At 39.0% G+C, this 14,498-nt stretch overlaps 1 protein-coding gene across 1 annotated transcript in view; it reads right to left on the bottom strand.

The window, feature by feature from the left end:
* DOCK11 (dedicator of cytokinesis 11) overlaps positions 1-14,498 on the bottom strand; it is a 1,858,863-nt gene that overhangs the window by 1,290,729 nt on the left and 553,636 nt on the right. The window lies entirely within an intron of this gene.

The raw sequence follows: 14,498 nt of genomic DNA, 5'->3' as shown, positions 1-14,498 counted from the left end.
CACTCATTCCATTTACTGACTGTGCATGGTGTTACGCAAAATATTGCGCCAGTCACTTGTTGATAGTATGACCATTTCAAAGCTGTTGTATGTCTGAAGTACTATGGTCAGTTCCTAAGATATTGGTCCAGTGGATTACTGAGTGCAAGTTGCTATAACTGTTTCATGTAGATTTTAAGGCATGATGGTCAAAAGACTGAGTATAAGGTTATTAAATGTCGTGCAGTAATAAGCACAGGTCTGAGAATCACTAAGAAATACAAAGGAATGGGTCTTTCAAACTTTAACAAATAAGCTTGTCATGTATTCTAACAAGATCCCAAAGTGTGGATCAACAGACAGTGGTTATAAAATATGCAATGGAATAACAAAAGTGTGAGTTAGCAGCATATAGGTATGGACTTTGTGCTATGGTACTGAAGAAACTCTACGAAAGCTATTATTCCACAGCGGTTGATATGAAAGCATATATAATCTGCATGCACTAAATATGCATGTACTATGTTAACATAACTGCTTATTGAATGGGATGCTTTTGAGTTTGCCATCTGGAAGCAGTATACCAAGTTATCTCACCACATTTTTGTTTATGTGGGATGGTGCACAGCTAGTGCTACAGTCCAGTTACCCACATAGCACAACTGCCTCTACTCACACCTACAGTATATCCTGCTGAATTTCACCTATAAACTGGAATGGGGGAATGTGAGAGATCACAAACAGGATGTGATAAATCTAAGCAATGCAAAACTGAACCTACTTTGTGAATCCCAATGTAGTGAAAGTAAAAGCACCTTAGGCTATACAAATGCCATTATCAACTTAGTGTGTTATTTTGACTGACAATTTATGTTGCTCTACAGGAGTCCCACTGTAATACCAAGTGATTTTTTTGTATAAAGATTGCATTTTATTCTTCTGTGGTAAAAGTCATTCAAGTATTAAGTGCTGCGTCTACAACGAAATATGTTCATAATGAATAATACAGAACCATCTCTCACTTTTTTCATTAGATAAGGGCGCATCATTTTCCATTATATTTATTTTTAACAGGTAGGTGGATGGCAGCATTTTTTGCAATCACACCAGGAAGAGACTACACATAACTTAAAGCAGAGATATAACATCTTAGCTCCTAATTACAACCCAAAATATAAATAAACTGGAATGCAATGCGTCTTAGGACATAAAATAATTTAATCTAGAATCATTATGTAATGCTTACTATGAATAAACTTGTTACAGCTTAACTTTCTCAAAATATAATTACACACGCAGTAAAACAATCAGTTAGGCTCCCTCTCATAATATATAAATCCAGTGCCACTGACCTGCAATAAGCAAAGTCATGGCCATCAGAATCAGGACAAAGAAACTCGACTGGACATTTTATCTGACAGTACCCATCACCACTGAGCTAGATACATTCAAATATACTTCAATTTGTAGAATGGCAAGCAAGCTGCACAGTGCTTTATATTGAAACAGATATCAGCTGAAGACTACTAAACTACCATCTTGAACTCCATCATTGGTAATTTTTTCACTGAAGAATTTTTTTTTCCCAACAGACCTTTTCTCAGAAGAGTCAAAGGTAAGCCAAATGGATGTAGCCGCAGAACCGCTAATTTCTATAATTCACTGAAAACTACCAAACATGTTACAAGTCACTCATCAAACATATGGACATACAGGCACATAGACAGGATTTTGGAACCATGTACCAACTATCAGAATGTAGATTACCCACCACCCAACTTTTCTAGCATCCAAGTGCTGTTCTCTACACCCACCTAAGACTATATTTTTATGGACAGCATACCTTTTCAGTACAGAAAACAGTCCTGAAATTGATGAAATTGACAGGCTTAAAAGAATGCCAACCAGCATTTTGGAGAAAAGGCCATTTAACTTATTAACAGCTATCCTAAGAGTAATTTCACACCTCCTGGCACATGCAGATTTCTTGGCAAGACAGCATTTAACTAAGCCAAATTCCTGAGAATGTAGTTTTACAATTGACCTGTAAGCAAAAGTATAGATCTCAAAAATGATCAAAGTAACAAAAAGTTAGGATGCAAAATTTCTTCAGCGCACATACCTCTTCACAATGGTGCTATTAATATGCTGATTTTATATTTAACAAGTAATTTAGACAATATACAAATACTACTGGTATAATAACAAACTATTAATATTTCTGTAACCACACCAGATATACCCCAATTATTAGAGTGTCTTTTGTTCACACGGATGTGAGCTTCAGTAGCTGCAAAGCAGTCTTTTGGATGTCACTCCACTTTTGAGACATCTGCGCAATTATGATTTGATGCAAATTTGCATACTTAAAGGCAAAATAAATTTAAATATCTGCAAATTAATGCTAGTTAGACTCCAGCTATCAGCGCAAAGTTTTTCAGCCTTGAGTATGCTTTCATTTGACATCATATATACACCTTCTGTTTCAGGTTAACATAATTATTAGTATTTGGCATAAATGAATCATATTTTTGAAATATAACTAATTTTCACTAGTACTGAGTACCTCATTTGTCTGAGAAGCGCATGTGAAATTTGTATTCCATAATGCACCTAAGTGGACAATGCTGGCAATATTTGCAGAAATATGATATTTATGCATATATGCAAATGTTGTTACTAAACAAGTATAAAGATCTGTAGGCTTGTTGTAGGTAGACAGCAGGTTACAACTTTTGCAGCATTATAAAAGCTTTCATTTGATCCCATGAAGCACCATATATACTCTATTTAGATCAAGTTAACAGAAATAGTAATATGGCACACATTCATAATACGGCATTCAATTAAATCACATTTTTTTCATTTTCTGATCAAGGAATTTGGGTCAGCAGATATTCCTGACCTGTGTGTTGAGTTGTCCTGTGAAAAGCTATTTTACAATGCTACTAAGTGTATACTGTCCAAGATACTTGCATAAAATATGCAAATATGCATACAAATTATGTTTATTGCTAAACGAGTCCAAATATCAGCAAAGCAGTGACAGTTATGCATCAGTATGCAATGTGAAGTTTTCTGACATTATCTGTCACTGAACCTCATGAACTAACATGCAAACTCCTTCTGGGTCAAGTTACCACCAGAGCACATATTCACAGGATAAAACAAAAAACACTTTCTCACCACTATATTTCAGTTAGCAGCATACTTCTCAACCTGGAATCATCAAATATCTGGAAAAAGCCCCATGAAAAGTAGGTACAACTGACCAAAAATGTGTACACTGATTAATATAAAATTTGCATACATAATTATATAACCCCACCTACTCCAATGAAATTATATGACCAGAACAAAAGTATTTTATTTATATTAACATCGTTAGCAAATGCAGCACTTTGTTCTTCTAAATCAGCACTATTCATACCACATCTCATTCATGGTCTTAATTTTTTATAGTCCAAAACAGTGTAAGAAATTTCTCTGTGTATCAGGCAAGGGAGTGGTTTATTGTGCTGTAAAACAAAGCTGATAAAAAGTATACATATATTTAGAAAGCGTGTGAGGAAACTATTGCTCTGTTGTTTTTGTTTTACTTGGATCGCTTGTCTGTGGACTTAATAAAGGATTTTCGACTGGGAACAGACTGCCTGCCTTGCTTGGATTACTTTTGAATACTTCGTAATTCTGTACAATATTTCAAAATATATATTTTGTATTATTTGTTTGACTTAAGATGAGTTGCTTGATACTTCTACTACAATTGTCTGATCTGATTAATATACAGTGATTAATTAGAGATATATGGCCTGAAAAATCTTCCATACAGAAACATTTCTTAACACTGTTTTGTTTTTGGACCCACTATACTTGTTTAGTGGGATGTTTGCGACTTCGGGGATACCACGGAGATTGCTTAAATTTTTTTATGGACCAGTACCAGCAGCAAAGGTTAGCACCAACAAAACACTAGATTCATGTTAAAGTCCCCAATTAAGAATTAAGCACTAGGTGATTAATACAGGAATAAAAACGACTGCAAGTAATCAAATAAAAGTTTAAAGGCAGTTGATCAGTGTGTTAGTACGAGTTGATGGAACTGGAAAGCAGTTGACCTACTTCCAAAAAGTTTCAGGTAAGCAGTCAAAATAACATCTATAATTATTAGCATATTACAGAAAGTCCACCACACAGCAAGCTGAAACTGACTGACAGAAACACACACTGACCCTAACTGGAAAATGTTGTTCTATAATTCTGAAGTATAAGTTACGTTCTGTAGTAAAGTCAAAATCTGCACTTGTCACTATTTGTATAGTCATGCCTCTTTACTCTGTAGTGCATCTCCAATAAACAGCACAAACCTTGCTCATGTCTGCAACACATCTCTGTGAAACTTGATCATAACTACAAAACATTCAGGCATGCCACGTGGGCATTAATGCCCTTCTAGCGTGCCAATATGTCAGAACAGTTACGCCCATAATTAGAGTCCAGGCTGTTCTTAAAAATATCTAAACTAGTGCTTGTTTTAATGTAATTTGATGGTCTATTCCATTTATCAACTATTTTCTCAGAGAACCAATTAGTACACTTCTCATTCCTATAGAATATTCTGTACAAGTTTTCTGAAGATTCTCTGCTACTTTTTGATAACCCCAAACATTCCCAGAGGTAGTTGTCTCTAAATGCCCTATATACCTAAACACAATCCCCTCTTAAATGTCTGTATGCATAATCAATCCATAATCATCCCCTGGACTGCAAGCCTAGTAACCATCTAAAAAAAATCCTTGAGGACTGAAGTCACTAAATAATGATAAATATTTGAGTTTAATACTCTATATATTTTAGAAAATGCTTGCTGATGTTAATACAAAGCATGTTATTCTAGTAACTTTCTAAGTTTGTAAGAACAATATTTAACATCTATCCCTGATTCTGGGATTTTGCCCCCCCTCCATTGTTTTTGGCTTTATTCAGATTTGTAACACTAATAAGTGAGCGGTATCGGCAGAGAAACAATTTTACATCCAACATATGTAAAAAACCAAGTCCAAAAACTACAGCACACTAAAGCATAGGCAATTTACATCTGCACAACCCTCATAGGATGCACAAACCAGTTTCTTATCAGTGTGATCTAAGGACAATTCACTGAAAAAGTATTTAAATCATGTGACAAACTTCCCTAAGTAAATCACAGGAGCAGACATATCATCCTAAAGTATTTTTTTTACCTTTCTTGTTTAAAAACTGGAAATATTACTTAATAAATATCATACTGGCTGAACTTATAGTTACCTTATCTGGTACCTGGTACAGTGAGTCCTCCTACCAGGAGAGCCCCTGTCAACTCCAAGCTAAGGATAAAAAAAACGGTCCTCCCTCCAAGTCATGTCTTCTGCTGAAACTGTAGAATGAGCAGATTCCAGCCTTGACTGCAAATGTAGTGTCAGTACTCATTTCTGAGTAGCAATATTTTAATACCTCCTCTTTGACCCCCTAACACTTTGCAATTAGGGCAGTCATCTCCTTTTCCTGCGCTGCCCTAGCTACACACTTCTGTTTGTCATTTAGTACAGTCCTCTCAGATAGTTATGGCCTCACGTCTTCTACCTTGAATTGCAAACATCCTTAAACTTTTGTTCTCAAAACTGATGGTTATAAACTCTCTGAAGTTAGGCCTAACTTTAATACTCAACATTGTAAATAGTGTCATCTGTAGTTCTCAAAATATGCCTTAAATCAGGAACAGGTAGCCTTTTTGCTCTGTGTGTGTGTGTGTGTGTGTGTGTGTGTGTGTGTGTGTGTGTGTGTGTGTGTGTGTGTGTGTGTGTGAGTGCTTTTCGAGGGCGTAATTATTAATAATTCTTTATTGGCTGCATATTTTTTTTTTCTGTGAGTACTTAATTGATAATTAATTCTTCCAGAGGCTACTCAGTGGACCTACAGAAATATAACTGTTAAAATTGCAGGTAAATAAGAACATGCATAAGAGAACAAAGTAATACAACTACATTGTGGCACTTAACTCACTAAGTGATACAATGTGCCCAAGAAACTGAACAAATCAATCTAAGTAACCCTGTAAAAGCCAGAATCCAATTTTACTCTCTCACCATAAGCAAATAAAAAGGGGATTTATAATGTAGGCACCCAAACATTTTCTCTCTGACAGTTATAATTCATAAAATAAGGCTACGTACAGAGAATGCGCTGCTGTTCTCTCCAGCAGTTGTACGTTTTAGTCCCCACTGTTGGTCTGTATAATCTGCTCACAGTCTCTGCAGTCTGATCTTAAACATGACAATTTCATCTGAACAGCCCTTGTCTGTCAAATTTCCCTTTTCAGTGTTAGAACACAAACCAGCTACTACACATCCTAACAATACCATGGATCCTGAATTAGCTTAACCAGTAAAGGAAAACTAGCAACATCTATCAACTCCATATGTACAACTGTTATGTTCCACATATAGTCTCAATGGCTCTCCCCCAGCTTGGAAATCTGTAACTGGTATACAAGACCTAAAACTTGATAAAGATAGCATTGATACAAGCAAAATATTGCAAGTTACTGATGACTATACAGCGTGAACTTTGTGCTTGAATAAACTGCATTAACACACTCTTTTCCATCTTGGCCAATGTGGTTTTACTTGGCACACAACAATTATTCTTTTCCCCAAAGCACAACAAGGGACTCCCGGCTACACACACACACACACACACACACACACACACACACACACACACACACACACACACACACACACACACACACACACACACACACACACCACAAGGAATAAATGCTTCTTGACATCAGAAAACTCCACTGTCAACTCCTTTTAGGTTAACATAAATGTCATAACTCAATTCTTTCCCTGTGTTACAGATATCAGGCAGATACTGACAGTACCAAGGATCACATTTCCAGTGACTGTTTTAAATTATTTGCATAACAGCAACTTACTGAGCAGGAAATTAAAAATAAATGGGATATTTCACTCTTTCTCCCTCCCTGTCTCTGTCTGTTTCAACCTATCGGCATGTCTCAAGGATATAGAAGGAAAGGAGAACATTCCAGCCAAAACCCATTAAGGCACTGTTAAGGTATTCTAACTCTGTGCTAAAGTCACCCCAGCGGAAAACCCATCCAAAGACTCAAGTACTGCTGCCCTTGAAGAAGCAAGTCTATCTTAAATTTTGACTGATCCTAAAATGTGCAATTCAATATTGTTGTATACATTTGGATATATAAAAAAACAATGCCTCACCCCCAAGTTCTACAAAGGAGTCTCCTCTTGCATGGGTCATACAGTAGAGTAGCTATCAAATACTATTAATATTATTATTACAGCAGTTCTGCACTGTTACACCCCCAGCATGTACACAAATGTTTGCAGAACCTGAGCAATGCAAGCGGCTTCATTTTCTCCAAGTACTACAACAAACTGCATACTTATAAAACTCTTTCCAGGTTGTCATTTGCAGTTTAAGGAAATACAGAGAACAAGCAAATTGATTTGTACTAAGGAAAATTTATATTTAAAAGAAAAATAATGTGATGAAAATGTTCTGGGTGCAGTCTCAGTCTGTGCAAGACTATCCTGAAAACCATGCATTTTCTGAAGGATATGTAGTCTGAAATGCAAATGGCTGTCATTTAGTAAATTGCCATAGCAATCAAGAAAACCACAAATTTTTATGAGGAACAAAAGACCCAAAATATGAGACAAAAATCTATCTCTCTCTCTCACACACACACACACACACACACACACACACACACACACACACACACACGTGCACACGCAGACACGCACACACACACACAGAAAAAAGCTGCGCAGCTTCCCACTAACAGTACTACTTTTAAAAATAAAAGAACAAACTTCAGAAGTGTGCAGGCTGCAGCAGATTACAGAATTGTTTCCAATTCCTTTGCTGCATTTTCTGTTATGAATACTCTGCCTTTTTTTTTTTAAATTTCTTTTTCAGTTTTTACTTACCTGGTCAAGGTTATGAATTTTCTCATCCTGACCTGCTGCACACATGGGTGGATGGATAGAACTTTCATTTGTAATGACGACGACATGCGCAGTCACACACAGCTCCACTCTGCTGGCTGCTGCTGGTATTAATCCAAAAATTATGTCTGGACCAGTCCAAGTCTGACGAGTCTCTCTGCCGATGGAGTTGTCCAATACAGGCAGTCTGCGGCTTCCCTCTGCATTTTGATGATGTCAGCAAAGTTGTATCCCCCCAAAAGACAAAAAAATCAGGAACTGAAGGGGCCACTTGGGAATTCGTTGCACCCCATTATTATTCCCTCAAAACCGGTAAATACTGAGGCATTCAGTATAGTTTAGAGGTATGGCTAGCAGCCATTCCTCGACCCATGTGCTTATTAGGCATGTGAAATGCTGTTCTAGAATGATTTAAAATGAATGTCTATGATATATTTGGCCAAGATATTCATATAACTATAATTATGCACAATTTATTGTTAAACAAAATAAATATATAAAAATGGAGGTCCTCAGACCTGACTGTTAAATATAAGTTCTGAGCATTACATATGCTTGCATTAGACACCATGGCATGCCACATAAAAAACACCTCCAGGTTTACGTTATAAAATATTAATATGGCTAACTTTAATAATTTTACATGAAAATCAAATCGCAATATCTCAATTACTGAGTATCCTATTTGAGTCTAAAGCCTTTCCTGACCTATTACTAAGTATCCTATTTGAGTCTAAAGCCTTTCCTGACCTATGTGTTGGCTTAGCCTGTGAAAATATGTTTGCCAATGCTTTGAGAGGACATTTTGCTCAACAACCTTGAAAATGAACTTTGAAATCTTTTTTGCCATTGCACAAGTAAAGTCTTCTACATGTCCTTGATGAAATTAGTCAAAAAGTACCCACAATGAAAACATATAACGTCTGACTGTACCTCTTACTACAAAACTCAAATTAGGAGGGTGGGCATGAGGGAATATGACACAGATGTACTGTTTCTGTAATTACTTTGGGAATGCACTTTGACATGCTGAACATCATACACCAATGAGCATGCTTACAGCAGTTTGAAACATTAGCATACATTACTTTTATTTGCAGGTGTTGACTCTAGGATTGGTTGTTTGTCTTTTTGGATTTTCCCAGTTAGGGGTTGCCACAGTGGAACTCCGGTCTGCTAATGATTGGCAGTAGATTTTTATGGTGCCGAGTTGCCAGCCCGACGCCCAACCTTCAGCGAAGGCACGCCCATTCACGCATGTCTTTTGAATGCCTCTCGACCGGGGGGAGGACATGCAGACTCCACACAGAAGGCACTCCAGCCGAGAATCGAACAAAATAATGAGAAGTTACATAAGAAAAAAAAAAAAACATTTGTTACCAGCCCGACGCCCAACCTTCAGCGAAGGCACGCCCATTCACTCATGTCTTTTGAATGCTTCTCGACCGGGGGGAGGACATGCAGACTCCACACAGAAGGCACTCCAGCCAAGAATCGAACAAAATAATGAGAAGTTACATAAGAAGAAAAAAACATTTGTTACCAGCCCGACGCCCAACCTACAGCGAAGGCACGCCCATTCACGCATGTCTTTTGAACGCCACTCGACCGCGGGGAGGACATACAGACTCCACACAGAAGGCACTCCAGCCGAGAATCAAACAAAATAATGAGAAGTTACATAAGAAAAAAAAAAGCATTTTGAATGGCTGTTGAGTTACATTAACACTATGGCTCCAGCTGGCAGTTTATATTCTCATCCTTCTTGAAATGTAGAAGAAGCCCTTATGTCACTTATTTTGTTCTTTCTAGCCCTTCATCAGGTGCCTGAGTTGTAATTTTACCTTTTATGATGATCACTGGATATGAAGTGTCATTCCATGAACCCCTAGACAAGTTCACAGTAGTGATGCTGTTCTATAGGAACACCCTGACTTTATTTTTGTGCAGGAGATAACTGCTTTACACAGCACTATATAAAAAAAAATAAAATGCCACAGCATTCAAAATTACCAAAAGAAAAATAAGAAAAACATCAGAGTTTCAGATTTCATATCCTTCAGAAAATGCATTATAATGCAACACTTATTATTCTAAAAACTTTCCTAATTGAGACAAGGCAAGCAGGTAATACTTCCAGATACTTCTCTAAAACGACTTATCTTCTTCTGGAAAGGGAAAGCTGATGAAACTGAAACATGCATGACCATCAGTCTTGTCATTAGTAAAAAGCTCCTCAGTGAAGTTACTGCACTCTCCACTAAGCTGTCCACTTAGAAAAAAAGAAGCCTTCATGAGCTCCTGGTAAAATCAGCACGTGATGCTAAGGAAAACTTGTAATTTGATTTTGATAGAGTCCTGATTAGCATGTCTTAAAAATATTACTCTGACAACAATACCTGAATACGATTTGATTAAGCTCTATAAAATGTCATTATCTAAAGGGTAAGATAACAATGTACAGTTTTGAATAACACAAATGTTAGCATCCTCTTGGGAACACCAGTACATTCAATGATTAGACATAAAAAATTATGTCATTGGCAAGAGGCTTGTGAAATATAACACTGGCATAACAATCATAAGTGTTACAAAACAAGCAGAAGTGTCTTGAGAACAGGTGCTTGGCTAATATGGGGGTTCAGTGGTTAAATTGTTAGATCACTACCTAACAGAGCCTGGACCTGGATTTCAGTTAAAACTTCTGCAAGTTCTCCCTATATCTTATTTTTTTTAGGTACTCTGATTTCATAGATACAAGTGTAGTTACTAGACTTGCAGTCCAAGCAATCACTGAGGAGCCTATCCCAAAGTCCCAGATGCCCCTAAGCACTGTCTGGTTAAGCAACTTTTCAAGGCCACACAGTAGGCAAATGAGGTCTGAGGTAATCAAACCCTGATGTTCGTGTTTCACTATTGTAGTCATCACTGTAGGGTTCTTCCTGCCAGCTGGCAGCCCTCGGTCGGCCAGAATCCCAAAGTCTGGGTCCAGCGTCGGATGTTCAGTCATGCTCCCTGACGTCAGAGCACCAGGAGTACAAAGCTGCCAGCCGACGCCATGTTCTCCAGTCTTTCTTGCCGTGCGGTGGAAGCAGTTCGCAAGTGACGGTTGGCTGACTCCTGATATTTTTTCGTGCTTCAGTCCGAAGACTTACTTCTTCTTCACAAAGCAAAGTACCCCGTTGGCCACACAGTAGGCAAATGAGGTCAGAGGTAATCAAACCCTGTTCTACATGAACTATAGCTCACAGCCCTAGCCCTCTGCACCAGCTGCCTTAGTACCAAAAAAATGCTGTTTTCTTAAACAAGAACATTTTATTGAAATTTTATTTGCACTTAAGCACAACAAAAATGGGACAACAAATACATTTACAGAACTATTAAACAAATCAGTCAGGGATATATAACTTGCAACTCTTTGTATGGAAGGAAAACCATTAAGAGGAGGTTTACTAGCCATTGTCAGTCTATCAAACACCCCATTTTATCTATTCCCTTAAGCACCTCTTGTGTCTTATAGGTTCATAGCTAGATCTGCCCGAAGGCATTTATACGCCTAGCCAAAATGTGCTGGCTTTCGCCACCCCCTTAGATTAGTTCCCTGTGCCTCTGTCCAGCAGAGCCACTGAAGTGATCCCCGGGGTAAACTTCCTGTTTCCCATCCACTCATCAAGGTTTCTCCTGAAGAGTGTTAGCAAGGAGCTCTGCCTAATGTAGATTGGAATCTTGTTCCAAAGCATGGGAAGTCTCTGGGACAGGAATCTATCCCTCCAGCACTTCCTATTTATTGTTGGGGTGAGGTTTAGATCCCTATAGCGTGTGGCTCGAGGAAATAATGTTTTCTTTAGGTGGAGGATGTCCATCAATTCTGGGTTGGACATGGCCTTGTATGTCAGGCAGAGATCACCTCTGGGCAGGCGGTATGCAACCGAGTACAGCTGGAGTTTCTTCAGTTGAGCTACATACGGCATCTGTTTGAGGCCAGTGATCCTCTTGGTGAGGTACTTCTGTGGTTTTTCCAGCTGTTGCAGGTATCTTGTAAGGTACATCCCAAATGGGGTGTTGTACTCTATGATGGGTCTGACGAGTGATGAGTAGAGGGGCACAATGACCTCTTTTGATCTGGATGCAAACCCTTTTGTGATTAGGTGGGCCACATAGAAGGATTTTCTAACCACTTTGGCAATGAGATCATCAAAGGAGAGATTACCATCTACTTGGGTCCCCAGATCCCTTATTACGATTTCCGTATTTAGGGGACTACCACCTATGTGGTAGTTTGTGGGTACTTTGTTTTTTCCAAAGGGAATGACTATGCATTTTTTGGCATTTAGCTTGAGGCCATGATTTTGACACCAGGTACCCGTCTCAGTGAGAACCTTTTGCAGGATGTCTGTGTCAGCCGGAGAGTCAATTATAGCCCCTAGTTTGCAGTCGTCTGTGAACTTGATCAGCCATAGTCCTCCTGTGCTTGTCTGTACCTCTGAGAAGTATATGCCGAACAGGAGGGGTCCTAGGACTGAGCCCTGGGGAACGCTACTTGTAACCGTTTTAGAGTCAGACCTAGCTCCCGCAACTCTCACCATGTGGGTTCTGTCCGTGAGCTAATTGGCAACCCATATTGTGACATAGGGGGGTTTATGTTCAGGCTTGTGAGCTTGTCTATAATACCAGAATGGGGAACGGTGTCGAAGGCCTTTGCATGGTCTAGGTAGGCTGTGCGTAACACCTTTCCCTCGTCTATAGCCTTGGTAACCGTCTCAAAGAAGTCCACCAGGATTAGGAGGCATGATCTGCCCTTAACAAAGCCAAACTGGGTAGGGTCCAGTGTTTGGAGGTTCCCAATGTCTCTGTTAATGAGTTCCATGATGATGCGCTCCATAGCCTTGCAGAGCAATCTAGTCAGGCTTATAGGACGATAGTTCCTGGGTTCTGTTGTGGCTCCACCTTTGTGGAGCGGAATAACCATTGCTGTGTGCCACTCTATGGGTATGTAGCCTGTGGAGAGGCTGAGTTTGAACAGTGTGTTTAGGTGAGGGGTTAGTTCGTCTTTGAGCTTGTGTAGGACGCAGCCTGGGACACCGTCCGGTCCTACTGATACTGTGTTTTTGGCTTTGGAGAGGGTAGGCTGGCCATTAGCTTAGTAAACTTGTTCCACATATTTGGAGTTTTCTCAAGCTATTTTCTGAACATATGAGAATATTTTATAGACATTAGTACTACATGCAAGGTGGTAAGCCTCTCCAGTGGAGTACAGGGATAAAGATTTGACTATGATCTAGGTGACCTGGGTTCAATTAGTAGATCGGGCAACTGACAGAACCAGCAGGGAGAGATGGGCATCACCACCACAGGGTGGGTGGGCAGACCTGTGCGCATCTTCTGTGTCAAATCCACATAGAGAATGGGGAAGGAGTGTCTAAAGAGGTGTACAGGCTAGAGACATGGCTGAGCTGCTGTGATATGCCACATGTCTCCATTGCATGCCTGCCCCCCCGGCATACTACTAGGTCTGCAAAAGAAGGGAAGAACATGGGTAGATCATATATAAAAGCCCCCCCCCCCCCATGGATGCACAGACATGCTAAGCTTCCTGATGCTTAGTTCCAAGACTGGCCCCAGCACCACTAGATTAAGTCTGGGGGGCAAGGAAGATAGCTGGTAGACCTGGCATGGGCAGGTATTGGTGTCCAGGGCCAGTACCATGGAGGATGTGGACGGGACAAAAAAAAATACTACATGCAAGGTGGTGTACCAAGATGGAACTGAACTGATAATCCACAAAGATAATAGCCTTCTGCTAAACAGTTCATCCCAAATTACCTTCACTTTTGGCAATCTCATAGCAAGTGTTTGACATCTGTGGAGTACGTGTGTACATGTGGTGAATATGGGGAACATTATCAGCCAAATTATATCAATTTTTCTGGTGAATAATAGCAACAGCCAAGAAGGCTCATTTTGCCCAGGTATATGCTAATTATGTGATGGGATTATCTGAAAATGAGTATGGACATAGATTTATGGATAGGCATGTTATTATATACTACAGATTTAATTTTTCATTTAATTTGCATTTGTAAAAGTAAGATACAGCTTGTAACAGAATTTTTGGACTGAATTTTTACTGAAATAATATTTTTGGATATTTCCTTGAGAGGGGACATTATTTAAAAAATAAACAATTAATATACATATGAAACATACAGCTGACGCAAATGATTTGCATGTAAAGAGCTGACCTCCACCCCCAGTTTGGTATCTTCTTTACAATGTGGGGAAATTCTAAGATTACATTATCTCAGTAGCAAATGCTCAGATTTTTAGACAGAGATTAAAGTAACAGTGAATCTGCTCTTGAATACAGGTTAAGATGAAGGACAAGTGATGAAATCTTTAATTTAAGGTTGCTACTACGACAAGGACCAAGACCCTTTTATGGTTTGGGGGGGGGGGGGTAAGAAAAACTGAAAGGTATTT

This window comes from Protopterus annectens, chromosome 15.part0 (assembly GCF_019279795.1).
Source record: "Protopterus annectens isolate FY-2018-M chromosome 15.part0, PAN1.0, whole genome shotgun sequence".
Taxonomy (NCBI): Eukaryota; Metazoa; Chordata; order Ceratodontiformes; family Protopteridae; genus Protopterus; species Protopterus annectens.
Note: the sequence above shows the minus strand (reverse complement) of the source record. Positions and strands in the feature narration are given on the sequence as shown.